The following is a 14,253-nucleotide window of genomic DNA, read 5'->3' as shown; positions in this document are numbered from 1 at the left end:
AAAAACTTACCAAATCCTCAGTTTGAGTTCAGACACACCCGAGAGTGTGCCCGAATCCCTCAAACCAAGGCTCTGATACCAACTTGTAACGTCGTAAAAATCATAAATAAAAATTTCATTTTTAATTCCACCAAAAATCATCAAATATTCATATCAAACCATCCATGGGTATATCAAAGTAAAAATAGTTATCAGAGTATAATCCCAAAATCCTAGAAGTGCAGAAAAATGGGTGGATGTGTTGCGATCAAGCCAGGCCCTTCCCCTTCGAACCAGAAATACCTGAAACATAAACTTAAACCGGAAGCACAAAGTTTATGAATTTTCCTCAAAGTACCATATACCATATATACAGTGGGCCTCGACCAACATCCATCGGGCCTCACCCGACATTGGGCCCCACCCAGCACGATTTGTCCATAACATGCGATGGGTCCCTCCCAACACACTCATTAGGCCTCTCCTGGAATCAGGCCCCACCCAATATACATATAAACACATATGATACATGCAAGAGTCGCATAGACATCTAACACTCTAATAACAATAATCAATGGTCTGACATTAGGGTCATCGACCTGCCAAAACACTATGAGAAGACTCACCCCAATCAAATGATGAATAGTCACACACATGTTGCTGCTACGATGGCTCCTCAACTGAGCACATTCAAACTAACCCTAATAAATAATTAGGGTGATAGCCAATAGAAAATGGCCAAGAATATCATCTAACATATTAAGGTTAAAATACCATTTTACCCTTTTCTCAATTGACCATCTAATCATGGCCCTAGCCTAAAAAGACCTAAGGCCCAACAATGGTCCAAAATCATAAAGACCCAAGGCCTAGAAATACCTAAGGCCCAACAATGGTCCAAACCCATAAAGATCCAAGGCCCAAATAATAAACCAAAGGTCATATGGTGAGTACGCTATGCATACCACCCTGATACGCATCGCGTACAAGCTCTAGCAGCAAGGGAAAATGGAGTTTCCTCACATTCCGTTGAGCATATGCCAACTTACTCCCAAAGTTCTCCCTTGATGACTAAAACTCACATTAAGCCCTTAATGCCTTAAGTCCAATGTCCAAATTATAGATCTTACTCTTGGTTAATGTCTTAATGATAAAGTAATCTACTTGATGCCTTTGCATAGCTCAATGAGGATTAACATTCATTTTTATCATTCTAAATCCATAATATGAACATCAACTCTTGCATGGTTGAGTTAAATCTATCAAGATGCCATTTTTATGAACAAGGGACCTCAAAAACACCAATATCTATTGTTCTAAGCTTCTGGAGTAACTTATACTCACATGAATCAACCCAAGGACCAAAATATGCCAAAAACCCTAACTAGCCTAGATCTAAACAAAGAATCACCAAGATTGAGACTTTATATCTTCTGGAAGATGATGGAGGTGAATAGATTATGGATCCACAAGCTTCTAGCCAACAAATGCTTCTCCAATGTAACACTCCAATTCAGGTACTTCCACAAAATCCCTTGATGTTAATTATTGTTGCATAAGAGGTCCCTTAAGTATGATGGGCGTACTCATGAGTACGCTTAGCGTACTATATATTAATGATCGCGGAGGGGCAGCACGTACGTTGGGCGTACGTGACGGATGTCCAAACCCTAATTTCCAGACTTGAGCCCTATATAAACATCCTTATCTCATTTGAGTGTCACCCTAATGAACCTCTTTCACCTTCAAACGTCTCTGAAAACCCTAATATCATTTAAGAGTGTGTTTTAAGCTTAAGGAGTGCATTTGTGGCCATTTTAGTGTCCATTCAAGAAGGAGAAGTTGTCAAGCAAGCTTGGAGTGACATTGGGCTTAAAGGATCTGCATCTACTTCACTTTGAGAAGCTTCTGGCGGTATAAAAATTTGATCTTACCATATTATTCATTAGATCTAGCTAGGGTTTTGTAGTTTTGTCCCTTTTGTTGGTTTTGGATCTCCTCTTGTGATTTGAGCAACTCCAAAGGCTAGAAAGGTTAGATCTGAGGTCCTTTGGTCCATTCATAGCATAAAAATGAATTCTTGATGGGTGTTTTGACATCATGCATGGATTAAGACCCTTGGAAAGGTCTTAATGGGTTGTTGGGAGCATATGAGACATGCAAAGGCATAAAGTTGCCAACTTTATGCCCTAGGACGTGTTAATGAACCTAGATCTGACTTTTAGACGTGAGGAAATCGAGTACTAAGCACTTAATCGGAAAAGTGCTTAATCCGTTAGTATGTTGGGCGTAAATTAGTGTACGCAGCGCGTACTGCCTAAGGACTCAATACGCTGCGCGTACCAGGGTGGTACACCAAGCGTACGCACAACAGTTGGACTTGGATTTGTTTTGGGCCTTTGAGCTTTTGGGCCCCAATTAGTCATTGGGCCTGGTCACGTTTTGGGGTTAGTGGGCCAGTGTATCTGTTTTGGGCCATGGATGATATGGCTGGGCCTTATTGGGCCATGAGTCCCATTAATTATAATTAGACATGGACTTTGGGCCCAATAGCAAAGGAAGACTTTTGGGCCATTGTGGAGGGACTTGGGGACTTGGGTTCTCCACTTAGATGGGGTTTGATCCTAACATTTAGTAATGCTATCATTGTTCAGAGCGGGTGGTTAAGGACTGTTAGGAGAGCAGCTTTCAGATTTTTCGGACAGAGGTGAGTCTTCTCACCATACCAATGGGTCTAAGGAACCAAAGCTGGCCCATTTTATGTGATGCGGATTGTTGATTGATTATGCAATATGATATTATGACATTTGCATGGAAGACCACGTGGGGGTTCCCGTGGCATTTGGTATAAGACCGTGGAGGGTTTCCATGGCATCCTAGTATATCTTCTTGTATATTTTACATTATGTCTTGTTTAGTAGGAAGACCTTGTGGGGGTTCCCAATGCAGGAAGACCTTGTGGGGGTTCCCAAGGCAGGAAGACCATCTGGGGGTTCCCATGGCAGATAAGACCACGTGGGGGTTCCCGTGGCATTAGGTGTAAGACCCTGGAGGGTTTTCAAGGCTTCCTTATATGTTGTATGCATGGCTTATGTGATATGTGTAGCTTTATAGCTAATTAGATATGTGTTATGTGGTTTGTGTGTGGGGTATGCTCTGGGGGGACTCACTAAGCATTAGCTTACCATTTGTGGATTTGTTTCAGGTACATCTGAGCCCAAGGGCAAGGGCAAGGCTTGATGGCGCGACGTGCACTCTCACTTGGACATTTTGTGGGACACTCTGATATTTTGAAATAAAGTTGTATTTGATATGATCTCGAAAACAATTGTAACTGGTTTTTGTGGATGATGGAAATGTGTTTTGGTTAATTAAAACTGAAAATTTTCTTTTGAAAAATTGGGTCGTTACAAGTTGGTATCCGAGCCTTGGTTTGAGGGATTCGGACACACTCTTGGGTGTGTCAAGACTCAAACTAAGAAAATGGTAAAATTATTTTCAAAAAAAATAATAAAAGTTAAAAACTTTTAAGACTGGAAAAGAGGAGAGTGCAACGCACGTGATCAGCCGAGCCAAGTAAGTAGTTCCCCAATATGTTAGCCATGTTATACTGATATTTGAGCTGTGATAATCTGATGAATCAATGAATCGAGTAACAAAACGAATCAGAGTTTGAATTGAATTCAAAAAATAAGATTGAACACCGGATGTAAATATGATCTTGTTTCAGCTCTATTACACTTTCGAATGTTTACTGAGTACAAAGACAGGTCTGTAAAAACTCTTATCTAACTCTAGTAAATGTCCCTATTTATAGGAAACAGAAAGCGTACAAAAAATATACTAAGGCATAAAACACTTAAGCTTCAAATCTAAAGAGCCTTAGTAAAATACATTACAAATCATACGAAGAGTACAAAATATACTTCGACTAATTACAACATATTTCGCCCTCACAATCTCCCCCTTTGTAATCATAGTCGAACTTCTCAGTTTGTAAGAAGCTGGGTGAATACAGCATCACTCTTCGAATTTCCGTGTACCAAGAAATTATCTTCTTAAGCTCTTTCTTATCTCCTTCATTGTTCTTCTTACAATGATTCATACGAACAATTAAGTTCGTATATTGAGACGTTGCGTATCTCTCCACTTCGCATGCCTGGAAAAAGAAACGTTTTGCTTTTCCAGCTTTGTCTTTTCCTGCGAAGACTAACCCAAAAGGCTTCAAACATATTTCCCCATCAGCATACTTATTCAATTCAGCTTGATTCTTCGTAGGAGCCATTGGAGCTTTTATTTCCATGCCTTTAGCTGTAGCTAACTCCACATCAGTTAATGCCAAGCACTCATAATAATTTTCAATGAAGATCTTGATGTGAGCAACTCCAAGCTTAAATTCTTCCGGTTCAGTATTTTGCAGATACGAAAAAGACTTGTCTTTCAGAATTAATGCAACTTGTATGAGATCATACAAGTTCATTAATGGAAAGTCTGCAATTGTAAATTCACAAGTATTTCTATTCGCCCTGACAACCACATATTTGATATTTTGGACTGTGTTTTCGAACACAACATCCTTTTTCATACTTATGACCTTCTTGATTTTCACCAATGACCAAACTTCTTCAGGGGCTTTTGCTAGAACAGCATGAAATCGAATCTTCATGTGAGTACCATCCTCCTTTACTTTAAACTTTCCTTCAGCTTTAAATTGAGGCATGATAAACATCATTTCATTCACTGGAAAGTCAAGCTGATTTGTATCCGTATTCGTAACCATGTAACTCTGCTTTGGTTTCTTCTCAAACGAATACATATGATTATATGAAACCTTGGCTTCAATCGTTTCATAATTGTAGTGTTTGGAAGGATCACCTTTATTCATACCCTTCGGATCACTAGCACGTTGAGTCATTATGCTTTGAATCAGTCTTAGCCTTTCAAGTTCAGCTTCTGCTTCACTTTCCTTTCTTCTTTCGACTTTTCCACCACTATTGTTTTCCCTTTATCTTTCAAAGCTGAATCATCTTCCACCTTCTTTGTTTTCGAACTACTCCCACCAGTATCATCAGATCTACCAATCACAATTCCTTTCGAAATTGGTTTTGTAATTGGTATAGTTGTTATAACTGTTGAAGTAACTGGCCCATCAGATGCTATAACTGGCTTTGTTGTTGGGATCTTCGAAGAAAACAACTTTCCTACAACCTTCGCATCTTCACCATTAGCCTTCGAATCACCAGTTTTTCTTTCTCCCCCTTGCACCCCTGTGAAAACAGGTGGGGCATCTGTAGTTGGAAGAAGGCTTGATATGCGAGAAAGAGGAGCCAGTTGCTTGTGGAGAATTGCTTCGAATTGTGTGAACTTTTGAGATAAAAATTCAGGAGTAATTAGAGAAGAAGAAATCGGCTTGACAGATAATTCTTTTAACTCCTTTAGCAAAGTAATCACTTCCAAAAAGTTGGCACTTTCTATTGTTGAAAGTTGAGTAAGTTGAGGACTCAAACTTTCATACAATTTGACAAATTTCGTGACAGCGTCACAATTAATATCAACCTTCTGATTCAGAGATGCATAATCTTGTTTAACACTTGCAATCTCTTTTTGCATATCTTTGCGAAGTTCACGAATCTGCAAATTGACATCCTCCCTCACTTTCTTTACTTCTTGAACAAAGAGAACATGCCTTCCCTTGTCACATTCTTTAATTCTTTCATATCTCCGGCAAACTTCGAATTTTGAGAATTGATTCGTAGTTCATTGTTTTGATCACTATGATCAACCTTCTCCAAAATTCTTGATTCGGAGTCTGTAATCATCCCAGATACTTTACTCACGACTCTAGCTTCGAACATTTTCAACAAAGTATCAACCTCTAAACTTGAAACAGACGAACCACCCCCCAGATCAGCTTGAGATTGAATTATAGAATTCAACTTCTTATTCAAAATCTTAAATTGCTTCATTTTCATCAGCATATGATCTGGAAAATCTTCTTCTTCTTCATCAAACGCTAATTCCTCAAACGTGCCTCCAAAACCCTCATTATCAGTTTCTGTCTCCATCAGAATGGTTTCTTGAACAGGTGAATTAGGTTTGGGTGTACTAGTGGATTGAGAAGAAAAAATAGAAGTAAAGGGTTGATTGATAATATTTTCAAATGTAGGGGAATCAGTGGTTGAAGTAATTGGAATAATTGATTGTGGTAAAGAAACAATACTTTCGAAGGTAGCAGAAGTAGGTTGACCTTGAGCTTCGTTCTTCGAATCTCCTTCACTCATGATGACATTTGCATCCGTATTAGATATGTTTGCAGTGATGCCTGAAGTACGGACCTCCTCAGGAGCTGATTTGGCAACCGATACTTCGAGTGGTATGATAATTGTCTGCTCGGAAGTTGAACTTTCGTGGTGAATAGTTGCTTCTGGTGTTTCTGGAATTCTTTCATCTTCATCTTCTGTGGACTCAGTGTTGAGCAAAAGCTTTCGTGACTGCTTCTTCTTCTTTTTAGAAATGTGTTTAGCCATGTCTGCAGCCCTTCGTTTCTTTGATGATGGAGAAACAGGCGTTGGCATTTCACGAATTAAAACACCTTGATGGTTAACCTGAGGCTTTCGTACCACATTAGATGTTGGAGACTTGCGTAGATACGAAGACATCTTTTTGATTCTTCGAAACATACCAGTCTTCGAAGGAATAACCACTTTCTCTTGAGTCTCATCAACAACAGGCTCATAAATTGTGTCTCAGCAATCGACACTTCATGGACCACAGACTCTTCAACTGTAACTGGCTTCTTCTTTGGAGATTTCGAAGATTTTGAATCCGTGTTTTGCTTTTCAGAAGAATCAGGTTTAGGCTTCTTCGATCGTTTAGATTTCTTTTCTTCCCTCGGCAATAATTTCCCAGTTTCAACAGTAGTATCAATAGTTTTCAAATAAGCTACTAAGACTGAATTCGAAGGATCAACTCATTTGAGCATAGCATCAGGAATACGAGCAACAGATGGAAAATCCTCAGCACTATCTATGACATCCTTCGGATAGTGGTACGATTGAAAAACAGCTTTTTCCTCATCATTGGGTACCAAAATCCCTTCCTTGTTGTAAAAATATTGCAAAATCAAGCTCCAGTATCTTGCACACGAAATACCATGAAGAGCATTCGTGTGTTCTACACTCTTTTGGAATTCCTTCCACAATTGTGTAGAATAATCCACTTGAAGATCATAGTATAGCCCAGCAACCATGACATATACCTCCATTCTTCCTTTATCAAGACCAACTGTTCTCCCAGTTAAACATCTCAGAAACATACCAAATAAGAAATTCCAGATACTTGGAAGACCAGATTTCTTAAAATCACTGATCTTGGATAGTTGAGGCTGATATCCCATCTCATTAAACATATGTACGATTTGAGGGAATGTGAAATCAACATACGGAGGTGAATTCGGAATTTCAAGAATTTGGCAAAAGAGTTTCTTTGATAATCTGACCTTTTTGTCATTCACCAGATTGAAAGTAATTGTATCAAAAGCTTTGTTGTAAGTAGCGGTTGATCCTGCTTGAGAAAGCCATGACATTGGAACTGAGAACGAACTGAACATCGCCTTAGACAAAACAGAGCTCTTCAAGGCAACGATTAACATCTTCAATTCTTTCAGGTATTGAGAGACATCACCCTCCAAGTGATAGTTAGTTCCTTGAATCTTCATAATTGGTAATGAAGTGACATCATCAGTGGTATGAGAAGGATCAGCATCAACATGAACAGAAGTCGCGATTGTTAGGGTTTGAAAGCTTTGAAGATCAGAAAATTTCGGAATTTTTCTTTTTGATCGCGTAAACTGATAATTGACCCTTGAATCCCCTTTTATATGTAACCCTGAAGTTTGAATTTGAAGCGGGATGTACATTTAATGATATCTGACGTGACACCTTGAAAATCGGACCATTACTGCGTAAAAGTAGCCATGCGTCAAAAAGTAGCTGTCACGTCTCCTTGAAATCCGGACAGAATACCATACGTCATTAAAAAACAGCCTGTATTGTTATCCCCAAGAAGATTGTAACCGTCAGAACCCTTCGGATGGAAGCAAGGCTCTTTCACTTTTGGGATGAAAAGCAAAGTCATATGCCAGATGTTTGAAATCATCAGCCTGAGTTGGTATTACTCAGAACCTCAAGGATTTCGTGAGTGCAGTGTTCCAAAGAATTTAGACGAGAAACAAAGATAAGAAAATTTTGGGATACTGTGATGTCAAAATATTAATTTGACACAAAGGTAGACAAAATCCCGGGCAAAGATTGCTTCATTAATCATTAAGAGAAATGATCAACAGCTTGTGTAGGTTCCCGTGAAATACAATCGAATACTTGTAGATAAGTATCGAAGGGCTTCTTTTATAAGGCTTCGTGGGTAGTTAAAAATTTTCGTTACATGTCATCCTAAACATAAGGTGATAAATTGTAACAGAAATTACTTGTTTGACTAGTGTAGTTAGTGATAAGTTTGCTTTGAAAAAATTTAAGTGACATTAAATTTCTAATGAAACTCACACGGAAATCATATTCAAGAAAAAAATTTGTGCTGGATCTTGTTGGGTAACAAACATCATGGGTTTCGAATGTTTGATCAAGACCACTCATACGAAATGAATATGATTTGGAGTTTCGAATTTTGGTACTGAACCAAATGGTTCGTGAAAATCTGGAACATAGTTCCCCGTCAATTCCTTAAAAGTTTAGGAAATTGGGTTTCACTTTCATCACGGTCTCATGATGTTAGATCATAAACACAGATTTGTGATATGTCTAAGTCTCGATGGGTTTGATCAGAGACCTCTCGGACATATGTCTTCGTGTGTGATCATGTAAGAACTTTTTGGGTGAAAAAGATTGATGTAAGACACGAAATGTACCTCTGTTGTATTTGGACCAAACAGTAAACTCTTAACTCATTGTGAGAAGATTCAGGTAGCTCAGAGACTAATGTGAATATAAGCCTTATTGGGAAGAAATTTTCGTATGAAAAAATTCATTAAAGCTTTCGTACACACACATTTAGTCATTGGAGGCTTTGGACAACATGCAGCAGCATGCTTCTAGGGACAACTTAACTAGTTCAAGATATTGAAAAATTTATCGATTCGTACGAAAAATGTACCTGGCCCTAGAACTGCAAGCATGATCCACTGTGTATCATCATGAATATCTGCAACAAAGTACTAAAAAGAAATAAGAAACAAAATATTTTTGTTGTTTTGATTTTTCGAAAATAGAGACAGAACAAACGAAAATCTTTTTGGATTTTTAATTTTTCGAAAATTAAATGACAAAACAAAAACAAACGAAAATCTTTTTGGATTTTTAAATTATCGAAAATTAAATGACAAAAGAAACGAAAATCTTTTTGTATTTTTAAATGTTTGAAAATTAAATGACAAAACAAAATGTACTTGTTGCAAATACACGAAATTTTATCATGCCCTTATAAGTGACAAATTTACGAATTCGAAGGGGTCGAAGCGTTGACTATGAACAGTAACCTCTGAATCAACCCTTAAAAAAATGATAAATTTACGAATTCGAAGGGGTCGAAGCGTTGCCTATGAACAGTAACCTCTGAACGTTGAATGTTATTGCTTTGACTTTCATTCAGCGCCTCTGAATCATTCCTGGTCAACCATCATTCTCCTTTTTCACATGGAACAGAATTTCCATCGATCATTCCAAGTCCTTCTAAAATTTTCACAAAAGATTTTTCATCTAAAGGTTTCGTGAAAATATCAGCTAATTGATCAGTTGTTTTCACGAAATGTACTTCTATATTTCCATCCTCCACGTGATCCTTGATGAAATGATAACGAAGAGCTATATGTTTAGTCTTCGAATGCTGCACAGGATTATGACAAATTCTTATTGCACTTTGTGAATCACAATATAATGGAATCTTTTTCATATTAATTGCATAATCACGCAATTGACTTTGGATCCATATTATTTGTGATGTGCAAGCAGCAGCGGCCACATATTCTGCTTCAGCCGTTGAAATTGATACACACGTTTGCTTTTTCGACTGCCAGCTCACCAATTTGCCATCAAATAATTGACATCCACTGCTTGTACTCTTTCTATCAAGATTACAACCACCGAAATCTGCATCTGAATAGGCTTGAACAAAGAACCCAGTTTTCGAAGGATACCACAATCCTAACGAAGTTGTTCCCTTGAGATAACGAAAAATATTCTTCACAGTAGTGAGATGTGGTTCTCGTGGATTTGACTGATACCTAGCACAATTACACACAGAAAACATGATATCAGGTCTACTAGCTGTAAGATAAAGTAACGAACCAATCATGCTCCTATAAAGTGTTAGGTCAATAACAGGTTTTTCTAACGAAGGTGTTAGCTTTATGCCAATTGCCATTGGAATTCGTAACTTTGTGCAGTTTGTCAATCCAAACTTCTCAAGCAGGTTCTTCGTATATTTTTCTTGATTGATAAAAATTCCTTCTCTGCTTTGACGAATATTCAGTCCAAGAAAATTATTTATTTTTCCCATCATGCTCATTTCGAACTTACTTTTCATCAGATCTTCGAATTCTTTAGACAAGGCAGGGTCAGTTGAGCCAAAAATAATATCATCAACATAAATTTGAACAAGCATTAGATGATTCCCAACTTTATTTCGAAATAACGTGGGGTCAACTGATCCTTGTTTAAATTTAGATTGCTTCAAAAATGAAGTAAGAGTTACATACCATGCTCTTGGTGCTTGTTTTAACCCATAAACTCCCTTATCTAAAATATAAACATGATCAGGATGTTCTTCGTTAATAAAACCTGGGGGTTGTTCCGCGTATACTGTTTCTTCAAGTTCTCTATTTAAAAATGAACACTTCACGTCCATTTGATAAGCATCAAAGTCTTTATGAGCTGCATAAGCCAGAAATATACGAACAGCCTCGAGTCTTGCGACAGGGGAAAAAGTTTCTTCATAGTCAATTCCTTCTTGTTGTGAATATCCCTTAACAACAAGTCTGGCTTTATTTCGAATGATATTTCCATCTTTGTCGGTTTTGTTTTTGAAAATCCATTTTAACCCGACAATCGAAACATTTTCAGGCTTAGGAATTAATCTCCAAACCTTGTTTCGTTCAAATTCATACAATTCAGATTGCATCGCAACAACCCAATCTGAGTGTTCCATTGCAATCTTAACTGTCTTTGGTTCAATTTTAGAGATAAAAACATTGAACATGCAAAATTCTTGATGAGCATTCAATACCTCATTCTTTGCACGAATTTGAGCTCTAGTTAAAACACCTTCTTGCGGATTCCCAATTACTTGATCCTTCGGATGATCTCTTGTCCACTTTTCCATTGGAGGATATGCTGGATCAAAGTCCAAAGGTGCGTCTTCGTATATATCATCATTCTCTGAGCCTGCAAAGGAACAAACATCATTAAAATCATTATTATTTTCATTATGTTCTAAATGCTCCCCCTCAACATTATGCTCCCCCTCAACATCAGCATCCAATCTCTCATTCTCCCCCTCGAAAAAATGCTCCCCCTCAACAAGAGTGTTCGAATCCAAGAGCTCCCCCTCAACTGGATTATCTTGCATACTTTCGCTTAACTTTGGAGAAGTTGATGTTGAATCATCAGTTAGCTTTGTTAATTCAGGAAGATGATTATCATTGGAATTAATTTCAGCATCAACAGCATGATACTTTTCGTGTTCTTTTGTTCAACACATGATATGCAACTGAATTATGCGAATATCCCAAGAAAATCCCTTCATCTGCTTTAGCTTGAAATTTCGAAAGATTGTCCTTAAGATTCATGATAAAGCACATGCATCCGAAAACATGAATAAATTTCACATTAGGTTTTCGATTGTTGATAATTTCGTATGGAGTGATGTTAAAACGTCGATGGATAAAAGATCTGTTTTGAGTAAAACATGCAGTCGATACTGCTTCAGCCCAAAGGTATTGTGGAAGATTCGCATATGCCAGCATAGTCCTTGCCGCTTCGCATAAAGATCTATTTCTTCGTTCAACTACACCATTCTATTGTGGTGTATATGGAGACGAAAAATTATGTGAAATTCCTTTGTCCACCAAAAATGAATCAAGAACATTATTCTTAAATTCAGTTCCATGATCACTCTTAATTCTTCGAATAGTCTTCTTCAACGTTGTTTCCATCTTTTTGATAAAGTCAATCATGATTTGTGCAACTTTGGATTTAAGCCTGAGATAATAAACCCACATGAATCTTGAAAAGTCATCAACAATTACTAAAATGTACCGTTTCTTGTTGAGTGTTGAAACTGTCGAAGGACCATACAAATCAATATGTAAGAGCTCCAGTGGTTCAACAATTTTTGAATCTATCGTAATCAGATGCCCTTGTTTATGTTGCTTGCCAACTTCACAAGCTGCACATAAAGAATCATTATCAAATTTAAGTACAGGTAATCCTCTTACCATATCTTGTACAACAAGTTTGTTGATGTTTCGAAAGTTGAGATGTGAAAGTCGCCGATGCCAAAGCCAACTTATGTCTGATGAAGCTTTCGAAAGAAGACATACAGCAGGTTTGCCTATTATCGGATTGATGTCCAAAGTGAACATGTCACCTTTCCTTTTTGATTTAAGAAAAACTTCATTTGTGATTACATTCGAAATAATGCTTCCCTCTTCGTTGAAAAGAACTTGATTTCCAGTGCCCACAACAAGTTATGAAACACTTATCAAGTTATGTTGAAGACCTTCAACATAAGCAACACGATTCACTGTGAATTTTCCATTCGTGATCTTTCCATAACCTTTGACCTGACATTTTTTATTGTTACCAAATTTCACTACTCCAACATTCTTTAGGCTTCGAAAATCTCGTAAATTCTCCTTCTTCCTAGTCATGTGACGAGAGCAACCACTATCAATATACCACTTGTTATCGTATTGCTCGTCACATAGTACCTACAATCAGTGGAAACATTTAGGTACCCAAGGCTGTTTGGGTCCTTGGAAATTAGATTTCAACTTGGAATGTAATGAAGAACATTTAACCCAATCACAAACCATGGTTTTGAGATTATCAATTAAGTTCACATCATCACTTAAAGGAATTGAAACATAAGATTTTGATGATTTCGGATGTTCACTAATATTACCCTTCGTATTCTGAGCTTGTGATTGAACATTGTTTGCTTTCACAACTGGTCTCCATGCTTTGACTGATATGTTCGAATCCTTAGAAGATGAACTTCCATTTGATGAAGTATTCACATACTTCTCATAGGCTTCATGAATTTGCTCCTTTGAAAATGTACGCGACTGATATATTTTTCCTTTGCCCTCAAGCCAATGATCAATATGCTTCCTTGAAGTTATTCCTTTTTCACGTGAAATTTTCAAAGTTTGTTTCTTTGTGTGATTAGGAAAATTTGGCTTTTGAGGAATGAAATCAACTTTTGAATTTATTGAGGAAAATTTGGCTTTTGAAGAATGATCAGACGATGTGTTTGAAACTTTCGAAAACTTTTGTTGTTTATTCACTTTAGATCGTGAATAATTTGATTGATATGAAGTCGAAAAGATGAATTTTTAGCTTTGAAAACATTTTTGGATAATTTTGATTCAGACAAATATTTATTTGTTTGAGCGGGAGTTTTCTTTTTGTCTAAAAATCTAGCTGAATTCACAGGCTTAACAGGTTTCGTTATTTCATTTGATGTCTTTTGAGACTCAATATTCTGCCAAAATATTTTCTTCCTAGCTTGTCTTTTTGAAATGTTATTTTCTTTCGAAAATTTGTCAATTTGATCTTTGAGTTCCTTAGAATTTAGTTTGACAACATTGTCATCTTTCACAACAACTAGTTTTGAAACTTCTTTTTCAATTTTTGATTTTTCAACCCATTTTCTTTGTGGTTTTTGACGTTGAAAAACGTACGAATTCTTTGTTAGGTTATTTTCAACAGTGCTTTGATTTGCAAAGAACCCTTCGTCTGTTCTTTTCAAATTATCTTCTTCAACTAACTTCTTTAATTCTGGTTTGACATTCTCAACATTTCTAATACTTACGAACACTTGATTTGGAAAAATGACATCATCTGTACATTTGAAATTTGGATAAACCACAGTATTCGTTTCAAGATAGTGAGCACCTTGTTCATTCATCACCTTTTCGAACTTTTGTGTATCACCATACACTTGATCAACCACAATTCGAGGAATTTCTTCTTCCTTTGA

Source organism: Lactuca virosa, chromosome 9 (assembly GCF_052849685.1).
Source record: "Lactuca virosa cultivar CGN04683 chromosome 9, Lactuca_virosa_CGN04683_v6, whole genome shotgun sequence".
NCBI classification, from domain to species: Eukaryota; Viridiplantae; Streptophyta; class Magnoliopsida; order Asterales; family Asteraceae; genus Lactuca; species Lactuca virosa.
Note: the sequence above shows the minus strand (reverse complement) of the source record.